At 42.9% G+C, this 27,541-nt stretch overlaps 1 pseudogene; it reads right to left on the bottom strand.

Annotated features, from left to right (window-relative positions):
* Positions 1-3,512: 3,512 nt before the first annotated feature.
* On the bottom strand, positions 3,513-14,562 carry LOC101600249 (annotated as a pseudogene).
* Between the last annotated feature and the right edge of the window lie 12,979 nt (positions 14,563-27,541).

The following is a 27,541-nucleotide window of genomic DNA, read 5'->3' on the forward strand; positions in this document are numbered from 1 at the left end:
TTACATCACTTTCTGTTCAATTTCAAAGAGCCACGCTCTGTATGGTATCTCACGCCTGTGGTGCTGCTGACAAGCCATCTTGACCTGGCCTCAGTGGGTCACCAAATGCCTACTGAACATGATTCCATCTTCTCTAATTTCTTCAGCTCCATTTGAAGCCACCTTTTATTTAAACTGATTACATTACATTTATTCACAGCTTCTTTTCTACCATGGGCTCATTATGAAGCTTGGAAATAGCTTTCTTTCCTGGAAATGCTACTCACGTTTCATGTACTTATTGATTCTTTTATTTTAGTTCTATTTTTTAATTGACTCATGGGATGACATACATGCATGAGGTACAGTGTGTTGTCTCCATACATGAGTATCTTTAAAAGACATTTAAAAATATTTTACTTATTTATTTGAGAGATAGAGAGAGAGAAAGAAAGAAACAGATAGAAAGAGAGAGAATGGACGTATCTGGGCCTCTAGCCACTGAAAGGAACTCCATGGTCATACCACCCTGAACATGCCCCATCTCATCTGAAAAGGAACTCCAGACACAGGCGTCACCTTGTACGTCTGGCTTACTAGGGGATGATCCTTGTTCCTTAGGCTTTGCAGGCAAGCACTTTAATCATTCTGCCATCTCTCCAGTCCCTCCTTTTAAAAATCTTTTGGTTTTTCAAGGTAGGGTCTCATTTACTAGCCCAGGGTGACCTGTAATTCACTATGGAGTTTCAGGGTACAGACCCTTAATTTTTTTTTTTTTTTTTGAGGTAGGATCTCACTCTAGCCCAGATTGACCTAGGATTCACTCTGTAATCCCAGGCTGGCCTCAAACTCACAGCGATCCTCCTACCTCTGCCTCCCAAATGCTGGGATTAAAAGCATGGGCCACCACACCCAGCTTAAAACATTTTTAAAATATTTTATTTATTTATTTGAGAGAGAGAGAGAAAGAGGCAGATAGAGAGAGAATGACATACATGTATGTCTTTATAATGGTCAAAGCAGTGTGGTTAGCATATCTTACACCTAAAACACTTGTTATACTTATTTTTAAAAATATTTTATTTTTATTTATATTTGAGAGAGAAATAGGCAGAGAGAGAGAGAGAGAGTGGCACATAGAGAGAGAGAATGGGCATGCCAGGACCATCAGCCACTGCAAACAGACTCCAGAAGCATGTGCTACCTTGTACATCTGGCTTATGTGGGTCTTGGGGAATTGAACCTGGGTCCTTTAGCTTTGCAGGCAAGTGCCCTAACTGCTAAGCCAACCCTCCAGCCCTAGTTATACTTATTAATATCTACAGTAATAGCTGGAAATTCTTAACTACACCATAAAGATGTCACACTGATGGAGACATGCAGTTGGACCAGACTACTATTTTTTTATATATTGAATTTCAAAGAAAATACAAGATTTAGGTGGTGATAAGAGTTAGAGTGAACAGATCCATCCTATAGAAATGATTTATTTTATAGCTACAAAGAATATTAGCCCTCATGATCCTAAATGCCTTTTCAAGTCACTTCATACTACAGTATATAAAGTTTGTATAGGAGATGGAAAATATGTAATTTTTTATAATGACCCATGGATCACATATCAATAGATGCTTTGATTATAAGTATTTATGACTATCATCTAGCAAGGACAGCACTTCTCAAATGTGCAATAAACTATTGCATGTACTAGCTACTTAGAGTAAGAAAAAGATGAAGAAATTTATCTGATTCCAACTCTGAATCAGGATTTCTGTATTTTCTTTTGTATTTAACCTATGCAGTTTCCCTTTATGCCATAGGTATCATCATGCCTATGTTGTGTGTAAAGGACTTGAATATTCAGTGTTTACAGTCACTCGCCTAGAGTCTTGGGTTCAGAACCAAGTCTAGTGATAATATACAGACAAAAATGTATGCTAAGAGGAGATGTCTATGAATATAGGAAAACCAGGTAGCTCATAGCGCTGTAACAAATGTGGGGTAGAATTGTTCAAATGAGAAAGCCTAATTCACATTTATTATGCATGTGGATCGACTACAGTATTGCATTACTTTCTTTTTAAATCCTTCCTTCCTTCCTTCCTTCCTTCCTTCCTTCCTTCCTTCCTTCCTTCCTTCCTTCCTTCCTTCCTTCCTTCCCTCCCTCCCTCCCTCCCTCCCTCCCTCCCTCCCTCCCTCCCTCCCTCCCTCCCTCCTTCCTTCTCTTCCTCCCTCCCTCCTTTTCTTCCTTCCTTCCTTTCATTCTTTTTAAGCAGAAAGAAAGGAGACAGAGATAATGGGCACGCCAGAGCCTCCAGCCACTGCAAATGAACTCCAGTTTCTTACGGCTACTCCAATAAATTGCCCCCCAAAAAATACCTGGTGGCTGAAAATAGAAGTTTCTTTTTCTTCAGTGCTAAGCATTAAACCTGGCTTCTCACAATGCTCAATAGCACTGAGGACATATTGAGACAAGGGGTGTATTTTTCAGAGGACTGTTCCAGGTAGCAGGGTGTTGTGGTTTGAACATAAAGGGTACCACATGGCTCATGCGTTGGAACACTTTGTCCTGGCTGGTGGTGGTATTTGGGAAGACTGTGGCAACTTGAGAAGTGGAGGCTTGCTGGTACAAGTGTGCCCGCGGGGGGTGGGGCATGAGGGTTTATGGTCTGTCCCGACTTCCTGTTCAAGCTCTACTTCCTGAGGAGGCTGAGGTGTAACTGACTATGGCCCTGCCAGCAATAATGGGCTGAATCTCTTTACAATGTAGGCAGAATGAACCTTTCTTCTCTGTAGTAGCTTCTGGTCAGGCAGTTGGCACACCATCAAGAAAAATCAACTAATTTTCAAGCCCTTGCTATCCACCCTAGGGCTCTTGGGAAGACTATTTACCCTTCTGGCTTCTGGAAGCTCCAAGATTTCCTTGGCTTGTTTCTGGATGAGTCCAGCTCTGTGTCCTAATCAGATCGTCTTCCCTTCTGTCGCTTGTGTGAGGTGTCCTATCAAATGTAAAGATGTATGAAATTTCATTAACAGCCAACTTGAATAATTCAAATAATCTCCTCATTTAAAAATTATAATTATATATACATATATATATTAAAATTATAAAAATATTATCTATAAACACTTTTTTTCCCTAATTAGGTAAAATTTCCGTGTTCCAGGAAGTGTATTATTTGAGCTGTAGAAGGTTTGTTTTTATTTTTCTAGTCTTCTTGACCAGTAAAGAATTCTCCACCTGCAAAAAAAAGGATGTCAGGGGCTGCAGAGAGGCTCAGCAGTGAAGGCACTTGCCTGCAAAGCCTAACGACCACAGTTCAATTCCCCAGTACCCACGTAAAGCCAGGTGCACAAAGTGGTGCATGCATGTGCAATTCGTTTGCAGTGGCTGGAGGCCCTGAAGAGCTCTCTCTCTCCCTCCTTCTCGTCTCTCTCCTTGAAAATGAATAGATAAACATTTTTTTAAAAGGAGTTCAAATCTGAGCCTGCAGTGTGCTGGGTCCACACCCGCGAAGCGGCCACGGGAAGAGCTACTTGCTCACGCGGCTGCCGTCCCCGGCAACCACACACTGGCGCGGGGACACCTCTTCCCAGCCAGAGCCCACCACGGACTGACAGGGGACAAAAGGGCAGCTGTGCTGTTCACATACAAACATTTGAAATGTCAACCTCAATGTGTTGCTCAACTTTAGCCAAATTTTTCACATGCCAACCAGACTGTGCACATAGCAGGTGCAAATATACAGCCCACCTGTTTTGTGGATTTAAATTTTAAACCTTAATAAAATCTCCAAATGTTCACATTAATTATAGAAATATAAAGGCTCCATTTGTTTGCTTTTTCCATCAGTAAGGTTTTATTGTTTACTTTAAGCTTAGTTTTTTTTAAAAAACTTATTTACTTATATATTTCCTTGTTAGAAAGAGAAAGAGGCAGATAGAGAAAGAGTGAATGGGTGAACCAGAGCCTCTAGCCACTGCAAATGACCTCCAGACACATTCACCACTTGTGCATCTGGCTTTATGTGGCTAATGGGGAATCAATCCCAGGACGTTAGGCTTTGCATGCAAATGTCTTAACTGTTGAGCCATCTTTCCAGCCCTCAAATTTACTTTTCCATAAAGATGGAAATTTTTTTCCAAACAAAGTATCAATAACTCTTCACTGTACTAGCTGCCTCTCAAGTGGACACAAGTGAGTAAATCTACATTCTGCATGTATGGGGAGCCAGTACCTATGTCTGTGTATCGTCTGTCTGTCTGTCTATCTATCTATCTATCTATCTATCTATCTATCTATCTATCTCTATCTATCTATCTATCTATCTATCTACCTACCTACCTACCTACCTATCATCTATCTGTCTTCTATCTATGTATCTATCTATCCTCTATCCTCTATCTATCCACCTATCATCTCTGTCATCTATCTATCTGTCTATCAATCATATATGGAGGAGTTTTTCAAAGTAACTTCCATGTAGAACACAAAACTCACTAAAGGATAGATAACTCAGAATACATGGATGTGAAACATACAAATATTGTAAAGACTCAACAGCAACTGAATCAATTACCTAAGCTTTGAACTCAGATGCACTAAACACTTCTGGCACAAGAGGCACATGGTTGGCTACATTACTGCTTTCACATTATTTTCAAACAATGTACCCTTATTGCCTGTGCCAAGGACAGAACACTTCTCCCAACTCCATTTTCATACTTGGTGTTTTCTCAGTTGGATAATTAGAACAAATGATTTATTTGCATCGTTAAACAATTACTTGGATGGTTAAGTGACATGTGGATTCTAATGGTTTTAATTAAAACTATGAAAAATATGCCAGGTATAGTGGCACATGCCTTTAATCCCAGCACTCAGGAGGCAAAGGTAGAGGATCGTCGTGAGTTCAAGGCCACCCTGAGAATACAGAGTGAATTCCAGGTCAGCCTAAGCTAGAGTGAGACACTACCTGGAAAAAAAAAAAATGTGACCAATCTATCTATGATCTGTTAGAAAAAGGAGTGAAAATTAAACATACGTCTTTTTCAACTACCAGATTTTTAAGATTTTTACTTTCAAAAATCTCTTAATATGAAGTTTCACAGGCTTAAAAAAAAGAAACATGAACTCTTTCCTCTGCAATCATCTGTTCAGACAAATGTTTCAAGGCTAACTCTTGGGGAAACACAGCTGTAATGGAATTCCGTTCAGTTTATAAATAATACAATAAAGTTTACTAGTGCCATTTCTATTAAATAATGCACTGTAAATTCTAGTAAATGCCCAGAGGAAGAAAGGCAATAGAGACTGATAGAGAGAAAGAGAAAGAGAGAGAGAGAGAGAGAGAGAGAGAGAGAGAGAGAGAGAGAATGAATTAAACCTAGTCAAACAAAATGATTACAGCTATCTCATCATATTCATGCCTTTAAAATAATTAACTACAGTGGAGGCAACCGCAGAGGCCCTGCAGCCAGAGGCTAGCAGGATCAGTGAGCTGCAATGTTGTCAAGAGACCTCATCTCACAGACTGGAGTGGAGAGGGAGGAACACGCCTGGCATTGACTTCTGGTCTCTACATGCCTGCACACTTACATGTTCCAACAAACTTACAAAGACCCCCCCCACACACACACATGCACACATTCACATACATATGCAACAAAAATAAATTTAAAAAGTGAAAAGACAATGGAAATAGATAAAATGTGTAGAAATATTCACTTCTAGTTGGAAATCACTTGAATGCAGGTAAGTACACTTCGACCCTAATTCATGACATCATGTGACTGTTCTAGTTTTACTTTTATTTACTTATTTTTAATTTTTAAACATTTTATTTTAATAAAAGTTAAACATACAAAATTGAAAGTAACACACATCCTAAAAAAATTATCTTCTTCCATTAATAGGAAGATCCTTTCTCTATGCATGTATTTGGCTTAAACTCAACTTGGCTAACTGTGATGTTCACTTATACCAACAAAAGCTGGCAATTTGGTCTAGTTAGTAAAAATTAGAAACCCAGCGACATGAACATACTATATAGGGAAATTATGGTCAGATGAATGCACAAGAGATACAAGAAAATCTTAATCATGAAACATTCAGTAGTCTTGTTCATTAATGTAGTCTTTCTTTCTTTCTTTCTTTCTTTCTTTCTTTCTTTCTTTCTTTCTTTTCTTTACAAAAATAGTATCTAAACTGTATACAGGGCTATACATCAGCCTTTTATTTTCCCTTATAAACATGACACATCCAAAAAAATGGTACCACTACCACAAGTGAGGAATAAACAAAGGAAAAAAGCATGCAGAACAAGAGCACATGCATGCACACACACACGCCCACACGCACGCACATACACACACACACACACACACACACACACACACTTAGAAGGGGAGCTCATCTTAAACGTGGTTTTTAGACAAAACTAAACTCAATTAGAAAAAAAATAGTTATGGACCAACTGTAAAAATGACCTAATAGGCCTGGAGAAAAAGTTATTGAGGGGAAAAAAAGCCCTCAAAATAAACCTTGCCATTTATGAATTAACTTATAGGTAGGCTTGTCTGGACAATGGCTATGTTTGAATATTTATTTTTAAAGTGAAATCCTGATGCTCCTACAAAAAGAATCTTCTTTTTGTTCATTTTTATTTATTTACTTGAGAGAGACAGACAGAGAGAGAGAGAAACAGAGAGAGAGAGAGAGAGAGAGAGAGAGAGAGAGAGAGAGAGAGAGAATATGGGTGCACCAGGGCCCCCAGCCACTGCAGACGAACTCCAGACGCGTGGGCCCTCTTGTGCATCTAGCTAATGTGGGTCCTTGGGAATTGAGCCTTGAACCCGGGTCCTCAGGCTTCACAGGCAAGTACTTAACCGCTAAGCTATCTCTCCTGCCTGGCTAGGATTTAATATTGAAGATAAAGAAAACAATCTTTAGCAGGTTGGTGTTTTGTCTTGATGTTCCAATGAATTGCTAGAAGGAGTCAAGTGCAAAGCCCCTGAAAATCCTAAGTTATGACTTACAGAATGTCGTCAGATAATAGCAGGTAAGTGGGAAGTCATCTAAGCGCTGACTTAAGCAGCATCTGTCTAGAAAAGTTGACTTATTCAACAAAGGGAACCGTGGTGCAGCAGTAATGACAAGTTCCTTCAAGGCTCATTCTACTGAAGTCAAAGAAAATGCATGGTCCTCACTCGTCTAGCAAGTAATTTTCCCCTGGAAAAACATAAGGACAAAAAGGTCCATGGAAAGCCCTTGCAGAGGTGATATCCGACAGTTCTTAGGTTACTGAGGCATTGAGTGCCTGACCTTGTATCTAGACGTGTCTTGATTCTGCATTCCACGCTTGTCAGCAGTTGCAGAAGCTCCTGCTGCAACCTGGCCAGCTACACTTTCAGCAGAAGCGCAAACATGCCTCTTGACCCCGCCCTTCTTGAGGTTAGAATAAGCTCTGCGGCTGAACTGCTGCCACTTCTCCTGATCTCTTTGCTGCTCAAGCTCTTTTATTCTCTGTGCTTTCTTCAAAGCTTTCATACTTATATTTAAGTTGCTGGGCAATCATGTCTTTCTTTCTTTTTGTTTTTTGAGGTAGGGTCTCACTCTAGCCCAGGCTGACCTGGACTTCAGTATGTAGTCTCAGGGTGGCCTCGAACTCATGGCGATCCTCCTACCTCCACCTCCTGAGTGCTGCGATTAAAGTCATGCACCACCATGCACATATGCCCGGCTTCATCATTTCTCTTCTTGACTTGGGTTTGTTGCCCTGGCCTCCTTGGCCTGCCTTCTCCAGGCTTGAGGTTCAATAGTGGAGTCGCTGAACATTCCCGTAGGCAGCAAAGGCGACGGCAGCGCTGCCATTTCCTTTGTCTGTCTCCTCCATCTCCGCCTTGTCCTCGTCCTTCTTCCCTCCAGGCTGCCACACACCCGTCTCCCACTTTCCGTGGACGAGCGGGCTGAGCAGAAGCAAAACTGTCCGAACTTGTAAGAGTTGCGGAGGACTGAGTCGACAGGTCTGCGGTTAACTGTAACTCTCGCTCGTCTTCCTTCGATGCCAGCTGGTCTTCGCTTGCTGCACGTCCGGGCAGCGCAGCTGGAGTGACCAGCGCCTGATCCGCCAGGTCCTGGGACACCTCGGGTGGGGCGGGGGCGGGCGCGGGGCTGGCTGCAGAGGAGCCGCAGGAGGGACCCTCTGAAAAGGAGGGGAGGAAAGCCGGCTGTAAGGGGAAGGAAAAGACCCTAGTTTTACTTTTTTTGTGTTTGTGTTTGTTTTTCAAGGCAAGGTCTCACTCTAGCTTAGGCTGATCTAGAATTCCCTATGTAGTCCCAGGGTGGCTTCAAACTCACAGTGATCTTCCTACCTCTGCCTCCCTAGTGCTGGGATTAAAGGTGTGCACCTAGTTTTACTTTTTAATTAATTTATTTATTAGTGAGAGAGATGGGGGTGGGGAGGGAGAGAGAAAGAGAATGGGTGTACCAGGGCCTCTTGCAGCCACAAATGAACTCGGGACACATATACTACTCTGTGTATCTGGCTTTATGTGGGTACGGGGAAATTGAACGCTGGCTGTAGGCTTTGCAATCAAGCACCTTTAGCCAGTGAACCATCTCCCCAACCCTGTCTTTACTTTCATGAGGAATCCTTCAGGCAACGGTCCTTTACCAACATGTATCCTTTATATTTCGGATGATAGCCATACTAACACAAATGAAGAGACTTCTCCCTGTGACTTTGTTTTTTTTTAATTTTCATTTCTAGGTAATTGGTTATATTGAACATCTGTTGTATACCTCCTATATGTCACGTTTTTTAATGAGAGAGAGTGAGAGCAAAAGAGAGAGGGAATGAGAAAGAGAGAGAGAGAATTGGTATGCCAGAGCATCTAGCCACTGCAAACTCCAGATATGTGCACCACCTTATGCATGTGTGTGACCTTGCGCTTGCATCATCTTGTGCATTTGGCTTATGTGGGATCTGGAGAGTTGAAAATGGGTCCTTAGGCTTTGCTGGCAAGAGCCTTAACTGTTAAGTCCTCTCTCCAGCCCTCTGTTGCCTTTTTTTTTTTTTTTTTAAATTTATTTATTTGAGAGCAACAGACACAGAGAGAAAGACAGAGAGAGGGAGAGAGAGAGAATGGGCGCGCCAGGGCTTCCAGCCTCTGCAAACGAACTCCAGACTCGTGCGCCCCCTTGTGCATCTGGCTAACGTGGGACCTGGGGAACCGAGCCTCGAACCGGGGTGCTAAGGCTTCACAGGCAAGCGCTTAACCGCTAAGCCATCTCTCCAGCCCTCTGTTGCCTTTTGAAACATGTCTATTCAGGCTATTTGTCAAGACCCTCCTCCCCACTTTTTTGCAATTTGGTTTCATTCTAATTGTTGCTGTTGTTGTTTTGATGCAAGGTCTCATTATCTAAGGCTGTCCTTGAAATTTCTATGTAACTGAAGATGATCTTGCACTAATTTGTTCATTGACATCAGGCACCTGATGGTCCAGTACCACACCAAACAGGCCTGGTGGGCTACATGCCTCTGCCCATCTGGGTGACAGGAGAGGCCAGTGCTGCCTGAAAGAGCAGGCCTGGACAGTGTGCACAACAGATGGAGAGCCCAGCACAGTGTGGTAGAATGGGCGCCATCAGCACACAATTGCCTATATTAGTCACAAGAGAACCCGGTTCAGAGTTGGTGTGCTATGAGCTCACCCCCTCCCCCAACACCCAGGGGCTCCAACCCTGCCCAGGAATCAGTATGAGCTCTCTCTATGTGAACATCACCGCCTCCCCCGCCCCCACCCCGCCACCATGCAATTCTGGGATTCTCTGCCTACACTGTTAAATACCAAAACCAGACCTAGAGAGCAGACCAGAGCTGCTTTAGGACTCTACTTTTGTTTGCTTCTCTGGTTATTACAAATGTGTTTATAGGTCAGTTGGTTTATGAGTATGAATGTTTGGTTTCACTATATTTTTCTCTTTGCTATTTTCTAAGGCTTTGTAGCATCTTGATTTTTTTCTCTTTTGTTTATATTCTAGTAATTTAATTTCTCTTTTTAGTCTACTTGCAGGTTTCTAGATAAAGGCTTGTGGTAAATCAGCTCCAATGTCGTTGGGATAAATATCCAAAACAGGCACAGTTTCTGGGAGAGAGGGATTTATTGAACCTTATAGATCCAGGAGAAGTTCCATAATGGCAAAAAAGACAAAAACCCCCACCAAAAGCAAGAGCAAAAACCAGCAGTCAGATTGCATGGAGTCCAGGCAGAACTCAGACATTTTGCATACTCAGGTTGGAATTCAGATCTGCCTTAAGGTTGGATGCTAGGATCAGCCCACAGCCCACAACCCAGAGCCCACAGATACCTACTTTAGTCAGGTGGCTGGAGATCTAAATTATAAGCTTTAACAAAGTCCTGAATGTATTGGGGGACATCCATTCTAAGTACCGCAAGGGTTAACCCAGAGAGTTCTAATCTACTTTTTACTTACATACACCTACACAAATGTCACTCAATTTTTTATGCTTCATAAAACTTCTTCTTCAGTACTCCTTCGTGTAAAATAGTCTTCATACTACCCTCTATTCCACCTTTCATTGCATGCCTAAATACTCATCTAAGATCTATGTGAATTATTGCTTCTTCACCCAATAGCCCAATACTATATCACAAGTGTAATGCAAAAGGGTCTTCTATTGCTAAATAGGTGAGGTGCATCACTATGATTCACTGCCACATTCTATCCAAGATTTAATGAAGATATATTACCAACACTTCTCAACTTGCTCCACAAAACAGAAAAAGGAGGAATATTATCAAATTCATTCTATGAAGCTGGTGTTACTTTGACACTAGAACTTGATAAATAGCTGAAGAGTTGGCTCAGCAGTTAAGTGCACTTCTGTTTGTGCGTGAGGGCATGAAGGAGCCTGAAACCCTCTGAGCTTGAATCTCCAGAACCCATGTAGACAGCTTGGCCTGGTCACACACAGGTGTGATTCTAGCTCTCTGGGGAGTAGACACCAGAGAACCACTGGGTTTGGCCAATGTGAGTTCTGAAATCTGTAAGAAACTATTATAAAGCAAAACCAGGTGGGTGAGCATTGGAAACACAATGTTCTTTACTAGCTGCCACAGTCAAGTGTATAGTGAACCACATCAGCTCATACACATGCAAATCCTTCACTTTTATGGGAAACTGAGTCACACAGAGATGGAACCAGAGATAGAGTGCAGGATCAGAAAACTTAGTCATGTCAACATGAACTCAGGGGAATAACTTCCAAAGCCTGAGTCCTGAGCTCTGGCAGCTCATATGGTTTATAGACAGTACGGCAGGCAGTCTGACGTCACCTTGGGTTCTTTACACTACTGGTGGGTTTCAAGTTTCTAAGGTTACACGATTTGGGGACACAAACAGAAAGTTCCTCAGCCATCAGTCAGTGGTAAGAAAGGACAAACGTAGAAGAGAAGGCTGCTTGTTGGGGTGTTTGTGTCTGTGGCCACACTGACCAGATAATACACAAGCAGGTGCGGCTGCACAGACAGGGAGGAGCCTCAGGTCACACTGTCTCCCTGGCAAAGCTTGGACAACAGAAGCTGTGTTTTAGAGCAGCATCTGGGCCTGGCTATCTTGTTACATTTCTTCTACCACAATTACACACACACACATACCCCATCACTCATGTATCACTCAATACATGACATTTCCACATTTTTTGAATTTAATGAATTAATTTATCTGCAAGGGGAGAAAGAGAGAGAATAGGCACACCAGGGCCTCTTACTATTGCAAATGAACTCCAGACACATGTGCCATTTTGTTCATCTGGCTTTTCCTGGATACTGGGGACCTGAACCTGGGCTGTCAGGCTTTGCAAACAAGTGCCTCTAACTGGTAAGCCATTTTAAAAAAACTGATAAACACATAATGAAAAAAAAAAAAAAACAACATCTACAGACCAATTTCTCTGATGAAATAGATGTAAAAATTAGCAACAGAATATTTGCAAGCAGGGCTGGAGAGATGGCTTAGCGGTTAAGCGCTTGCCTGTGAAGCCTAAGGACCCCAGTTCGAGGCTCGGTTCCCTAGGTCCCACGTTAGCCAGATGCACAAGGGGGCGCACGCGTCTGGAGTTCGTTTGCAGAGGCTGGAGGCCCTGGCACGCCCATTCTCTCTTTCTCCCTCTACCTGTCTTTCTCTCTGTGTCTGTCTCTCAAATAAATAAATAAAAAATAACAAAAAAATAAAAAAAAGAATATTTGCAAGCAGAATTCAAGAACCCATTAAGGAGAACATACATCCTGACCAAATAGCCTTCATTCCATGGATGCACTATTGGTTCAACATACGCAGATGTACATTTAAATGTAATTTACCATACAAATTGAAAGTAATTTACCATAGAAATAAACCTAAGGACAGAAATCACATGAACAACTCAATAGATGCAGAGAAGGCATTTGACAAAGTCCAACATGCTGAGAGCTAAAAGGGGAATGGAGGGAAAAAGAGAAGAACTAAAAATAAGATCTGTTTGAAAAATGTCATAATGAAACCTAATTCTTTCTATGTCAATGAAATGAGTAATTTAAAATAAGTAATTATTATTTTATTTTTAAAATATTTTATTTATTTACTTATTTACTTGAGAGAGAAAGAAAGAGGCAGATAGAGAGAGAAAATGGGTGTGCCAGGGCCTCTAGCCACCGTCAACAAACTCCAGATGCATGTGCCATTTTGTGTATATGGCTTATATGGGTCCTAGGGAATCAAGCCTGGGTCCTTAGGCTTCACAGCCAAGCACCTTAACTGCTAAGCTATCTCTCCAGTCCCCCAAAATAAGTAATTATTTTGGACATATTTTCAAATTTTTTTTTCATATGTGTGTGTGTGAGTATGGGTGCATGCATGACAGGGTGTGTGCGTGTGGACGTCACGGTCAGAGGACAGCCTCACATGTCAGCACTCACTGTCCACCATGGTTAAGGCAGGCTCTCTCGTTCACTACTGAGTCTCCCAGGCCAGCTGTCCTGTGAGCCCCGGGGATTCTTGTCTCTGTCTCCATCTCGCTTATGTGCACCAGGTTTAGAGATGTCCAGCTTGCTTTCACTCATGAGCCAAGCCCCTAACCCTTTTAGACAATTTGATACATGGATATAATGTGTATTAAACATATTCAGTCCCATTACCTGTCTTGTCCTCCTTCCAATCCTGTGGAACCCCTTCTTCTTCCCCTTCAGTTCCCCTTGGTGGTCTTTGCTTGTGTGACCCTCTGAGTTTCTTCAGGGTCGCCGGCAAGAGCATTGGTGAGACATTACTGATCACAGGATGCCTTGACTCATTTACTGGACAAGACTTGTGAATTGAAGTTCCCATCAATTACGTCTACTTCCAACAAGGCTGATAGAACTCCTGTGACCACAGAGAGATGAGATGTTGCAAATTCACAGACAAAAGTTACCTGGGGCCACCTTTAGCCACTCAAAAGACATGTATTGTCCACCTCTGAGTCTGACCTAACATCCTGGTAACAATCAGTTGATTAGGTGTGATGCTTTCTTTAATGTACTGACAGACCCCCAGCTTCCACCAACCCAAGGGCTAAGAATGTCATCAGACAGCATCTGAGGACTGTGGAGGTCCCCCCCTCAATTGTGCTGTAGCCCACCTACCTGATGGTCAGCTGATGTATTTGAAAAGTGCCTTGATTATGACTTTCTTCTGTTCTGTAACTATAAAACCTTCATGAAATTGTTAACATGTTGGAACATGGAATTTGGAGTAACCTAAATGTGTATTCCCAGGCCATGGTCACTTATATTTGGTTCCAGAGTAAACTCTTATCCACTTTGAGGTGAGAGCTGTGTCTTTTGCATTGACAAACTATTTATTATTCTCTTTATGCTGCTGAGTTATAAGAAGGGTTTTACTGTGTTATTATTATAGTTGTTTATTAAGATTGGGACTTACTATGGCATGCAAAGTGTCTTAAGCTTACTATGCAACCAGACTGATCATGAACTTGGGGGAATTAGGTAGCCAGTCAGAGGAGAGGGCCCAAAGAAGGAACACTGAGTCTACCTACCTGCTTCAGCAGAACCGATCCAGCCATTGAATCAGCTCTCTCACCCCTTCTCCTGAGCCAGGCCCTGAGCCCAGACCAACCAGCTCTCCCTCAGACTCACCTGACCCTGGGAGTGGTGCCCACCTGAATAAGATTATAAAGAGACCCTCACCAGGTGAGCAAAGCATCCTGTTGGCTTTTCACCTCTCCTGAACTTCCAGGTCCCTACTGTGGTAAGGCCACCCCACCCCATCATCTGTGCCTTGCGGGACTAAGATGGGGGGTAGATGACCCGAACTTCTGCACAGGCTCTACCACCTCCTTCTTCCACATGGCATGAGCTCTCTGTACTTATTTTCTCTTACTCTAATAAAGTCTCCCTAAGTTTTACCATCTGGTCCGTGGATTTTAATTCTTGAAATTCATAACTTAAGAATTGGGGGTACCTTAAAATTGGTGCAATGGTGCATTGGTATATTGACAAGGAGCCCCCAGGCTCCTGGTACATCCCGACGCTGGGATGAGCTGCAGGAGTGTCGTGTGTCTGATGTCAGCCTTCGTCACATGCACTGCTTTTACTACCGCCAAAGGCCACCTTCATAGCTAGTGCATCATTTGCTCTGCTTGGTAAATTTCTTTTCATTTCCTGCAGTCACACTTATTTTTTTTTAAATTTTTGTGTTCATTATTTATTTATTTATTTATTTGAGAGTGACAGAGAGAGAAAGAGACACAGAGAGAGAGAGAGAGATAGAGAGAGAGGTTAAGAACGGGTGCGCCAGGGCTTCCAGCCACTGCAGACGAATTCCAGATGCATGCGCTCCATGTGCATCTGGCTAACATGGGACCTGGGGAACCGAGCCTCGAACCGGGGTCCTTAGGCTTCACAGGAAAGCTCTTACTGCTAAGCCATCTCTCCAGCCCTTATTTTTGCTTTTGGAATCATACCTGCAAACTCATGGCCATGGCCCATGTCCTGCCATTTGCACCTTATGTTTCTGTCAGAAGGTTTCTGGTTTTAAGTCTCATAGTTACATCAGTAACCTGCTTTAGTTGGTCTTGCGTGTGTTTTCAGATACAGATCCAATTTCATTGATTTCAAGTGAATATCCAGTTTTCCAAACACTGTTTACTAGAGAATGTTCTTTCTCCATTTTTGAGATCTTGCTTGGCTTTATTATTTTATTTATTTATTTGTTTTGGTGTTTTTTGAGGTACGCTCTCACTCTAGCCCAGGCTGAGCTATAATTCACTATGTAATCTCAGGCTGGCCTCAAACTCACAGTGCTCCTTTTAGCTCTGCCTGCCAAGTGTTGGGATTAAAGGCAAGCACCATCATGACTGCATAACTTAATTTTTATTCAGCAAAATTTACTGGTATGTATTTAGAAAGTACAGAATTAACTATAGGGTTAGAGAGATGGTTTAGCAGTTAAGGTGCTTGCCTGTGAAGCCTGAAGACCCAGATTTTACTCTCCAGATCCCACATAAGCCAGACAGAAAAGATGACGCAAGTGTGCAAGGTTGCATATGCGCACAAGATGATGCACATATCTGGAGTTTGGTTGCAGTGGCTGGAGGCCTTGGTATGTAATTCTCTTTCTCTGTCTTTCTCCTGTGCACATGAATGCTCTGTCTCATAAAAAAAAAGACAAAAAAATTAACTGCAAAACAAATGCAAAATAATTTTAAAAATTACATGTATTTAAATGAGAACAAATTTTTGAGAGTGACATAAGTCAGAAATTTATATCTGGAGAATCATGAAAGCATAACGTCCAATATACATGTTAGTTCTTACATACATACTCCTCAAAGCACGGCCCTGTATCTTCATCACAGAAACAATACCACGTGAGAAGGCCAAGTCAAAGAAAGGAGGATGTATCAATGGCTAGCTAACAAGTGAAAGAAATCCATCCATCCACTCTTGCAGAAAAAGAAACAGAAACGAATCATGAGACCCTAGAGGCAGTTCCATTTTCATCTCTCCCGCTGGCAGAGGTGAGAATCCCTAATGATAATGAACACTGTGGAGCAGAGGGAAGAATAGCCACTGATTGTTGTAAATCGCCGTGGGCAACCTGGAGGGCAATTCAGCAATGTACCAGAGGGCCTCCACAGGCTCCGGCTCTGTCGTGTGCTGCTGAGACCCTGCCAGGAACCCTCTGGAAGAAAATGACACGTACAGATGGAGCTGCGCAGTCATAAGAATGATCAGGTGGTTTTTTCTTTCTCCTTTGTGCGTATGTGCATATGTATCTGTACATATTTCAGAAGAGTAAACTTCTGGAAGTATCCCATATGTACAGAAATAGAATAATTATTATTAAATATATGAGTTAGATATGGTGGTGCTTGCCTATCTCTGGAGGCCGAGGCAGGCAGACTGTGAGTTTAAAGCCAGTCAGGCCTGTATATCTGAGGCTCCAATTTTGAAAAAAAAAAAAAAAAAAAAAAAAAAAAACCCAAAACTACATGTATATGATGTATCCAATACAATTAATACCATGTCAAGAATACTTTAATTTCTCTTTATTTATTTATTTGTAAGCTCAGAGAGGCAGATGGGAGAGAGAGACAAAGTAAGAGAGAGAGACAAAGAAAGAGTAGGTACACCAGTGCCTCCAAATAATGCCAATGCACTGCAGATACATGTGCCACTTTGTGCATCTGGCTTTACATGGGTACTGGGAAATCAAAGCCAACCATTAGGCTTTGAAGACAAGCACTTTAACTGCTGAGCCATCTCTCCAGCTCTCAAGGAATATTTTTGACGCAATACTATTTAACAGGATTGCATGTGTATTAATGTATAAAGAAAAAAGAAGATAAATAAAAATATTTTATTTTAATGTTCTTATATATTTTTCTGTAATTTCCAGGCTATAGGTCAAACATAAAATACCTATACATTATTTTAGTACATCTACAAATTTGTTTATAGTCATATAAAGATATTATAAAATGCAAATTTTGAAGTCAACCCCCAGCCTGAAGGTTCCTAATTGTAGTATGGAAGAAGGATTAAAAAAAAAAATCTCACTGGGCTGAAGAGATGGTTTAGCAGTTAAGGTACTTGCCTAAAAAGCCAAACGACCATGGTTCAATTCCTGAGGATCCACACGCACAGGGTGGTGCATGGATCTGGAGTTTGCTTACAGCAGCTGGAGGCCCTGGCATGTCCATTCTCTCTTTCTCAAAATTAATTAACTGATTCATTAATTTTAAAAAATCTCACCCCCTAAGAAAACAAATGAAGGGCTGGAGAGATTGGCTTAGCAGTTAACATACTTGTCTACAAAGTGAAAGGACCCAGGTTTGATTCCCCAGGATCCATGTAAATCAGATGCCCAAGGTGGCACATGTGTCTAGAGTTCATTTGCAAAGGCTGGAGGCCCTGGCATGCCCATCCTCTCTCTTTCTGAAATGAAGATATAAAAACATAAAAATAAAAAAATAAAGAAAATGAAGATATATTATTACTAAATCATAAAATTGAAAGAAAAGGAACAAGGGTGGACTTAGAATGTATAATACAATCAACACATCTATGATGCTTTTGACCAAAGTGTGACCTAGCAGAGATTGGTGTACAAACTGGACCTTTGAGTTTTGCCAATCTGACCTTACAACACCAGCTCCATTAGCGTCACCCGCAGACACGTCACTTGTCCCTGCCACAGCCACAGTTGTAATGATGCACTCAATTCTGACTGAAGAATTTGATGGACGGCTTTCTGTTGCTTGCATTCAAAATTGGTCTGAAGCAGTCAGGTGTATGTAAAAACTGCTTTTGGTATTTTAGTAATTACTCCTCTCCTGTACATCTGTTGCAGGTAGTTTCGAGTTGCTGTGCAAAGCACATGACCAACAGTAACTTGTGGGGGAAAGGGTTTATTTTGGTTTACAGACTCAAGGGGAAGCTCCATGATGTCAGGAGAAAGAAAATGTGGCATGAGCAGAGGCTGGAACCACCTCCTGCCCAACATCAGGTGGAGAACAGCAGCAGAAGAATGTTCCAAACACTGGCAAGGGGAAGCTGGCTATAACACTTGTTGCGGTCAGGTTCACATTGCTGGTAGAAATCACCTGAGCAAGAACAGCTTTTGGGAAAAAGGGGTTTATTTTGGTTTATAGGATCCAGGGAAAGCTCCATGATGGCAGGGAAAAATGATGGCCTGAGCATAGGGGTAGACATCACCCCCTGGCCAACATAAGGTAGACAATAGCAACAAGAGAATGTGCCAAACAGTGGCAAGGGGACACTGGCTATATACCCATAAGCCTGCCCCCAATAATACACTGCCTCCAGGAGGCATCAATTCCCAAACCTCCATCATCTTGGAACCTAGCATTCAGAACACCTAAGTTTATGGGGGACCCCTGAATCAAATTACCACATTCTGCCCCTGCCCCCATAAACTGATAACCATCCATGATGTAAAATGCAATGCATTCAATCCATCTTTATTTTTTTAAACTTTTGTTCATTTTTTATTTATTTATTTGAGAGCGACAGACACACAGAGAAAGGCTAATCAAGAGAGAGAAAATGGGCACACCAGGGCATCCAGCCACTGCAAACGAACTCCAGATGTGTGTGCCCTTTTGTGCATCTGGCTAACGTGGGTCTTGGGGAATTGAGTCTCGAACCAGGGTCCTTACACTTCATAGATAAGCACTTAACTGCTAAGCCATCTCTCAGCCCAGCATTCAGTCCAGCTTTAAAAGCCCCCATTGTTTTACCAATCCCAAAAGTGTTCAAACATCCCCATAATCCAAGGTCTTTTAACTGAGCCATAATATCAAAAATCATCCCCCCACCAAAAAAAAAAAACCCAGAATGGCACAGAATAAATGCTCACACTGCAAAAGATGGCATTGAGTATAGCAAGGAAATATTCAACCAATACAAGATTGAAAACAACCAGGGAAAATATCAAACTCTGTAGCTCCAAGTCCAACAAATCAAGCCAGTAACAAGTGTCCAAGTCCAATAATTCTAACCAGCAACAAGTCTCTGCAGTTCCAAATCCATCCCTCCAGCTAGGCTACTCAGTCCTGGAAAACTTCATCCAGGGCCAACAGCTTTCCACAGCAGCCATCTCATAGTCCCAGCATCTCTACTGGGTCTCCACTTGTGGTGGTTTGATTCAGATGTTCCCCATAAACTTGTGTTCTGGGTGCTGGGTTCCCAGCTGATGGAGATTTGGGAATTAATGATTCCTGGAGGCAGTGTGTTTGGGGGGGGGGTGGGCTTGTGGGTATTATAGCCAACATCTCCTTGCCAGCATTTGGCAAACTGTCCTATTGCTGTTGTCTACCTGATGTTGGTGAGGGTGTGATGCCCACCTTCTGCTCATGTCATCATTTTCTCCTGCCATCACGGAGCTTCCCCTCTAGTCTATAAGCCAAAATAACCTCCTCCCCACAGAAACCTGCTGTTGGTCAGGTGATTTCTGCCAGCAATGTGAACCTGACTGCAACAGTATAGTTGGTACCATATAGTTGGTACTGAGGAGTGCTGCTAGATACCTGACTGTGTGGCTGGCCTTTTGGAACTGATGTTCAAGAGGAATGTTGAAGAATTTGAAACCTTGGCCTAAGAGATGCCTTACAGTGCTGTAAGTACAGCTTGGTGGACTATTCTGGTCAGAGTTGAAAGACCTGAATGCAGTAAGAATTACGGACTGTGGGGTTTGGCTGATGAGGGTGAGAAAGAGCTTTTGGGCTAGAAGCAGTTTGTGTGAGAGGCTTGCTGTTATGCTTGTGTCCTGTGTGCAGGTTACTTTGCATAGAAACAGACTGATATGAGCAGAGGAATATGGCAAAGAAAGAAATGTTTAGGCCCAAACTGCTGCCTGTTCAGCTGCAATTGAGAGATTACATCCATTGAGATTGGGCTAGCTGACCTGCATTGGAATGAGAGAAAGAATGCAGTCTTTTAAGGGGCCTGAATGCTTAAGGAATGTCCTGTTCTTCAAAGTCTATTTTATTCTCCACCCCTTGGATTAACAAACTGACACCCTACCTGGTATTGTGGATTATATGAAATGCAGGAAAGAGAGGGTTATTGCATTTGCAATGCAGACTTGTGTTTTGGAAATGGCCCTGGGCAGCATGAAACTGGTTTGCTGGATGCCTGCATGGAGACCTAATGGATCCATGAGGATGAACCATAGATTACAGTGGAGACCTAGTAGAGATGCTGGGACCATGAGATAGCTGCCAGGGAGAGCTGCCAGTCCCAGAGGAAGTTTTCCAGGCCTGTGAGTAGCCTAGCTGGAGGGGCAGGATTGTAACTCCAGAGACTTTTGCTGGTTAGAATTATTGGACTTGGAAATTTGTCACTGACTAGAGTTGTTGGACTCAGAGCTACAGAGTTTGATATTTACCCTGTTTAAATCTTATATTGGTTGAATATTTCTTTGCTATGCCCAATGCCATCTTTTGCAGTGTGAGTGTTTATTCTGTGCCATTATGGGATTTGGGAGGATTTTTTTTGTGAAGCAGTCTTGTTGGATGCCTGCATGGAGACCCCATGGGGCCATGAGGATGAACCATGGGTTGCAGTGGAGATGCAGTGGACATGCTAGGACCATGATTTGGCTGCTAAGGAAAGCTGGCCCTGATGAAGTTTTCCAGGACTGTGAGTAGCATAGTTGGAGGGGAAGAATTGGAATGCTAGAGACTTGTTGCTGGTTAGAATCATTGGACTTGGAAACTTGTCATTGAGTAGAGTTGTTGGGCTTGGAGCTACAGAGTTTGATGTTTACCCTGTTTAAATCTCATATTGGTTGAATATTTCTTTGCTATGCCCAATGCCCTCTTTTGCAGTGTGGATGTTTATTCTGTGCCATTATGTGTTTTTGAGGTTATTTTTTTGGTATTATGGCTTAGTTAAGAGATCTTGGTCTATGGGGATGTATGAACATCATTGAAATTGATAAAGACTATGGGGACTTTTATAGTTGTATGAATGCATTGCATTTTAAATCATGTATGGTTATCAGTTTATGGGGGCCAGGAGTATAATGTTGTGGTTTGATTAAAATATCCCCCATAAACTTAGGTGTTCTGAATGTTAGGTTCCCAGCTGATGAAAATTACGGAATTAATGCCTCCTGGAGGGAGTGTATTGTTAGGGGTGGGCTTATGGGTGTTATAGCCAGTTTCCCCTTGCCAGGGTTTGGCACACTCTCCTGCTGTTATTGTCTACCTTATGTTGTCCAGGAGGTGATTTCCACCCTCTGCTCATGCCATCATTTTCCCTGCCATTGTGGAGCATCCTTTCAAGCCTGTAAACCAAAATAATCCCCTTTTTCCCACAAGCTGCTCTTGGTCAGGTGATTTCTACCAGCAATGGGAACCTGACTGCAGCACGGGTCTTTCAATCTCACCAGGACAGTCCGTCAAGCTGTGCTTACAGCCCTGCACTGCAAGGCGTCTCTTAGACAATTGCTTCAAATCCTTCCACATTCCTCTTAAAAATCAACTCCAGAAGGCCAAAGCTACACAGTCACGTGTCTGCCAGCAAATGACACCACTCCTTGGTGCCAATGTTACTGTTGCAGTCAGGTTCATATTGCTGGCAGAAATCACCTGACCTAAAGCAACTTTTGAAAAAAAAGGTTTATTTTGGCTTACAGGCTCAAGGGGAAGTTCCATGATGACAGGGGAAAATGATGGCATGAGCAGAGGGTGGACATAACCCCCTGGCCAACATAAGGTGGACAATAGCAACAGGAGAGTGTGCCAAACCCCAGTAAAGGGAAACTGGCTATAACACCCATAAGTCTGCCCCTAATAATTCACTGCCTCCAGGAGGTGTTAATTCCCAAATCTCTAGCAGCTGGGAAAATAGCCTTCAGAACACCTATGTTTATGGGGGACTCCTGAATCAAACCACCACACAACACCCATAAGCCCACCACCAACAATGCAACAACTGGGAATCTAGCATTCAGAACACATGAATTTATGGGGGCATCTTAATAAACCAGCCCAACAACTTACAAGAGTAAGATACTTCCTGATTAAAGAACTAGGTTTTGGGGAAACTCGAAACAGTAAGAACTTGACAAATTCCAGCAGGCAGGCTGTTTCATTGCTTAAACTAGCTCCTGATTTATTTGCAATGTGGTAACTAGGCTTGTCTTCACGCATAATCTTAATGACCACAGTCGTTCATTGTATGAGGACTCTCTCTAGTCCTGTGAATTCTTCTCTCCTTCTGTATCCAATCTGTGATGTCACTTCTGTGAGGATTCATGACCCTGCCCTCTTTATGCCGGCAGAGTGGATTTCTCTCTTCCAGCTCCACTCTTCATGCACTGATAGGCCTCCAGGTGTTCTTACCTGAGATGCACTGTGGCAGCCCTGACTTTATGAAGTGGCTAGCATCTGTACGAACAAAGAACCACTTTCTATAAAAGAGAATCTTTAAATCAAGCATATGTCCTTTTATGGTAAGCTGTGATTAGATTGCATGGAGGAATAGGTTCTTTGATTCCAAATGTTTTCCTGTGCTGGTCTTGTGCATTTTCACCCTGAATTGCTAAATTTAGGGTGCTCTAAACCTGATAGGCATGCTCAATGTACCGTAAATTTCATTGTTAACTGCTTGTTTATTTTCTTTTTAAATTTGCCTCTCCAATGTCCAAACATGGAAGCTGCCCACTCTTATCCCTGACTAAGTTGGGACTAATTCCCAGGGGATGGACTATGCCTAATGACACTGACTTCTCTCTCTGCTGTGAAAGTTCTGCCTTTTCAGTGGCTACTTAAAGCCTCCAGGCCTCAGGATCTACCTGCCCATAACAATACAGTTGCTTGCTTCAAAATGTGTTCACCTGAGGGGCTGGAGAGATGGCTCAGTGGATAAAGATGCTTCCTTGTAAAGGCAGATGGCCTGGGTCCAAGTCTCTAGTACCCGCATAAATAAAGCCAGATGCACAAAATGGCGCACGTGTCTGGAATTGCTTGCGGTGGTCGGAGGCTGTGGTGTGCCCGCACTCGCTCTCTCCTAGCCGTAGTCTCTCTGTCTCGCCTAGATAAATAAACAAACAAATATATTTATAACAGTATCTAAGAAAAAATAAGAAAGGGCTGGAGAGATGGCACAATGGATAAGGCACTTACCTGCCAACCCTAAAGACACAGGTTTGATTTCCAGTACCCATGTAAAGCCAGAAGCATGGAGTGGCACATGCAATAGGAGTTCATTTGCAGTGGCTTGAGGCCCTCTTGCACATATTCTCTCTCTCTCTCTCTCTCTCTCTCTCTCTTGGCTTTTACAAATAAACAAAATATTTAAAAAATACACATCTGATCTCATGTCTCCTGAAAGCCCCTTAAATAGTTGTTTATGTTAAGGTTAGCTAGCTGTAGTGATTATGGTAATAACCACTGTCAGTGGCACAGCAGGATAGAAGTTGATTTCTCACAAGAATATCCGTCACATGTAGGTTCTCTTGGCTATCAGCTGGGGGTTCTGAGCTCCACAGAAGACCTCAGGTTGTTGAAGAATTCACCTTCTATGTAAAGTCACCAAAATCGCCCTGGATGACTTTCTTCCCTCAGGAGATGAGAGGCGTTGGAGAAGTTTGACTTTTTCACTAGTTAGGCTTTCTCGGGACTCATAACGTACTGCTTAACTTAGTAAATGAGTACTAGCCTCCAAATAGATTGTCCAGACACCAGGGCATGTAATCCCTGATGGGGACGAGCGTTTATTCCATAAGATATAAAGGGAACCTACAGTTTATTTCCTTTAGTATGATTTCCAGCACCAGGCTTCTTGCACAAATGTCATCCTTTTCCCATCTGTAGCCCATACCCATTGGTGCCTCAAAGTACACGTAGATGTTTTATTTATTTATGAGAGAGAGAGAGAGGCAGAGAGAGAGAGAGAGAGACAGAGAGAGAGAAAGAGAGAGAGAGAGAGAGACAGAGACAGAGAGAGAGAGAGAGAGAGAGAATGGGCACGCCAGGGCCTCTAGCCACTGCAAATCAACTCCAGATGCATATGCCACCTTGTGTATCTAGCTTTTTATGGATACTGGGGAACCAAACCCAGGTTACTAGGCTTTGCAGGCAATTGCCTTAACCACTGAACCACTATGCCTCCAGCCCTTCAAGCTACAGATGTGGATGTCTATTCTTGATCCACCAAATCTCTGCAAAGCCTGCCTTGGTTGCTTGGTTTTTGTCTGTTTGTTTTGGCTTTTATTACCCCACATTTTTTCTCTGTTTTTGATGGTTTCCCGAATCCAAAAAAAAAAAAAAGGGTAGGTTTTGGTTTGTTGGTTTGTTTTTTGTTTTGTGGGTGGGGGGTTGGTGTGGTAGGGGACAATAGCCTATGTGCCAGAATTAGAATGTTGGGTGTCCCGCTCCATTGCTTTCCTGCTGTCTTTGTTTTATTTGTATTGTTTTATTTTTATTAATTAGAGACTATTGTATGGACGAATCATATATTCATCCCATCCCCCTCCTCCCCGCCCTCAGTCCACTGAGGGCCCTCCTCAGTGGGGTTACCGATATTCGCCAGGGGTTGAGGGTTGTGAGAGCAGCAGTCAGTCATGTGTGTGTGTGTGTATGGGGCGGGGGGGTAATACCCCTGGATGCTCCCTCCCACCCTCTGCTCTTTCAATCTTTCCAGCCCTTTCTGCAATGTTCCCTGAGCTGTGGAGGGCACGTTGTAAGTCTACTCCAGAGTTGAGCTCTCAGCAACTTCTGAACTTCTGCTTTGACATGGTGTGAGCACCCTCAGTGTCTACAGCCATCCCCGGCCCGGGCTGTCCCCTGTGCGGTCACTGTGGAAGCAGCACTCATGCAAATCTTGCCAATTCCTCTGTGGGTCCTCCTGGGTCCTGGCTGATGTGCAAGAGGTGACTCAATGATAGGGGGTGAGCTATCTGGTCTTGTCATACTGATGGCTTTTGGTCCTCTCCGGTTTTGCTGCCTTCTGTAAAAGAGGAACCAGATTCTCCAGTGGAGGATGAGAGCAGCAGGGCTCGAGGGGCACGTGAGTTGAGAGAGACAGCAAGTGCCTCAACTGCCGAGTCATATCTCCAGCCCCCACTAATGTTCATTTCAGAGAGATATCGTTGGGTATAGCCTCTCCTTTATCCAATGACCAGTGGGTTTTCTGCTGTCTTTGGTTGGAACCTGGGTCCTTTTGACTAATGCCACAGCTTGTAGGGCTCCAAGGCTCACCAGGTCTCTGCTCCCCTGCCTGTCGGGCTCCAGGTGTGCGTGGTCTGGCCATTCCCAGTTGTCTATGTGAATCTGGAGCGTCAACGCTGGTGGCCTCAGACCCTCATGTTTACATCGATGTGCCCTCAACCGCTAAGCAATCTCTCCAGCTCCAAAAGGCAGATCTCAAGTTAGAAAGTTCTCAAGCTCATCGATGCTCCATGTCTGTATCTCCTATTGCATAAGAGCTCTTATCTCCTAAGGGTTCCTACTCCCAAGGTCATGGACCACTTTTGCTGTAAAACTTCTTCCAGGTAAAGAAATGTCTGTTTGACCAACAAATGTGTCCCATGATTCTAGCACCAGTCCAGACACCCACTAGATGTGTGTTCAGTACTGGTGGAATGAGTGTATGCATGAATCTGCTTCCTGTAAGTGATACAAGGAAACAAACAAGTAGGAAGGAGGGCTGGGGAGAGGGCTCAGTCGTTCAGGTACTTGCCTGCAAAGCCTAACAACATGGGTTCGATTCCCCAGTACCCACATAAAGTTGGATGCACTAAGTGGTACATGCTTCCAGAGTTTGCTTGCAGAGGCTAGCAGCCCAGGCATGTCATTCTCTGCTTACAAATAAATACCATGTGTATATATATATATATATGTATATACATATATAATATTATATATACATATATAATATAATGTAATATATATATATATTATGAACATTTATATATATATACATTTTAAAGTAAAGGAGGCTGGAGAAATGGCTTAGTGTTTAAGTGCTTGCCTGTGAAGCCTAAGGACCCTGGTTTGAGGCTCAGTTCCCCAGGACCCACATTAGCTAGATTCATAAGAGGGTACATGAGTTTGGAGTTCATTTGCACTTGCTGAAGACCCTGGTGTGCACATTCTCTCTCTCTCTTGCTCGCTCGCTGCCTCTTTCTCTATCTGTCACTCTCAAGTAAATAAATAAAAATAAATAAATAGCATTTAAATAAAAGTTAAGGAAGGACAGAAAGGAAGAGAGGGTTGAAAAACTCACTGGGATCTTTTGTATAACACCCTTCATCTCAGGATTAATTCTCAGTAACTTTTAGGTTGAAGGCATAACTAATTCTATCATTTAAGTAAAATAAGTGAATGAGCAAAAAAGTTTATGTTATAGACTTCCTCATTGATAGGAAGAGCAAAAGGGTTTCTTTAATATAGATTTTCAAACTGACTTCTCATTTAAACATGCAACCCTAGCTAATTCTCAGTTTCAAAGTTCCAGTAAATACTATCTGGGGGAAAACGCCAGATATTCAATTTTTTTGTTTGTTTGTTTCTCAAGGTAGGGTCTTACTCTAGCCCAGGCTGACCTGAAATTCACTCTACAGTCTCAAGGTAGCCACGAATTCGCACCTATCCTCCTACCTTTGCCTCCCCAGTGCTGGGATTAAAGGAGTGCACCACCACGCCCAGCCCCAGATATTTAATTTTAGTGTGCTATGTTGAACCTGTGATAAACAGCAGAATACTACATCCCTCTCCTCCACAATAAGGTAACCCTCCAACCCCTAAGGGCCTCTGACAGAGCTACGCTAAGTTTCTTTTGAATTTAGGGTAGAAACAATCCCTGAGACTATAAGGAATGAAACTAGGTGTGGTGGTTTGATTCAGGTGTCCCCCATAAACTTAGGTGTTCTGAATGCTAAGTTCCCAGCTGATGGATATTTGGGAATTAATGCCTCCTGGTGGGAGTGTATTGTTGGGGGCGGGCTTATGGGCTTTATAGCCAGTTTCCCCATGCCAGTGTTTGGCACACCCTCCTGTTGCTGTGGTCCATCTTATGTTGGCCAGGGGGTGATGTCCACCCTCTGCTCATGCCATCGTTTTCCCCTGCCATCGTGGAGCTTCCCCTCGAGCCTGTAAGCTAAAATAAACCACTTTTTCCCAGAAGCTACTCATGGTTGGGTGATTTCTACCAGCAATGTGACCCAGACTGCAACAGTAAAGTGGTACCGAGGAGTGGGATTGCTGCTAGACACCTGACTGTGTGGCTTCGGCCTTTTGGAGCTGATTTTCAAGAGGAATGTGGGAGGATTTGAAACCTTGGCCTAAGAGATGCCTTGCAGTGCTGTATGTACAGCTTGATGGACTATTCTGGTCTGAGCTGAAAGACCTGAAGGCAGTAAGAACTATGGACTGTGAGGTTTGGTTTATGAGGGTGAGAAAGAGCTGTGCCTGGACTGGGCTAGCAGTTTGTGTGAGAAGCTTGCTCTTGTGCCCATGTCCTGAGA

This window comes from Jaculus jaculus, chromosome 16 (assembly GCF_020740685.1).
Source record: "Jaculus jaculus isolate mJacJac1 chromosome 16, mJacJac1.mat.Y.cur, whole genome shotgun sequence".
NCBI classification, from domain to species: domain Eukaryota; kingdom Metazoa; phylum Chordata; class Mammalia; order Rodentia; family Dipodidae; genus Jaculus; species Jaculus jaculus.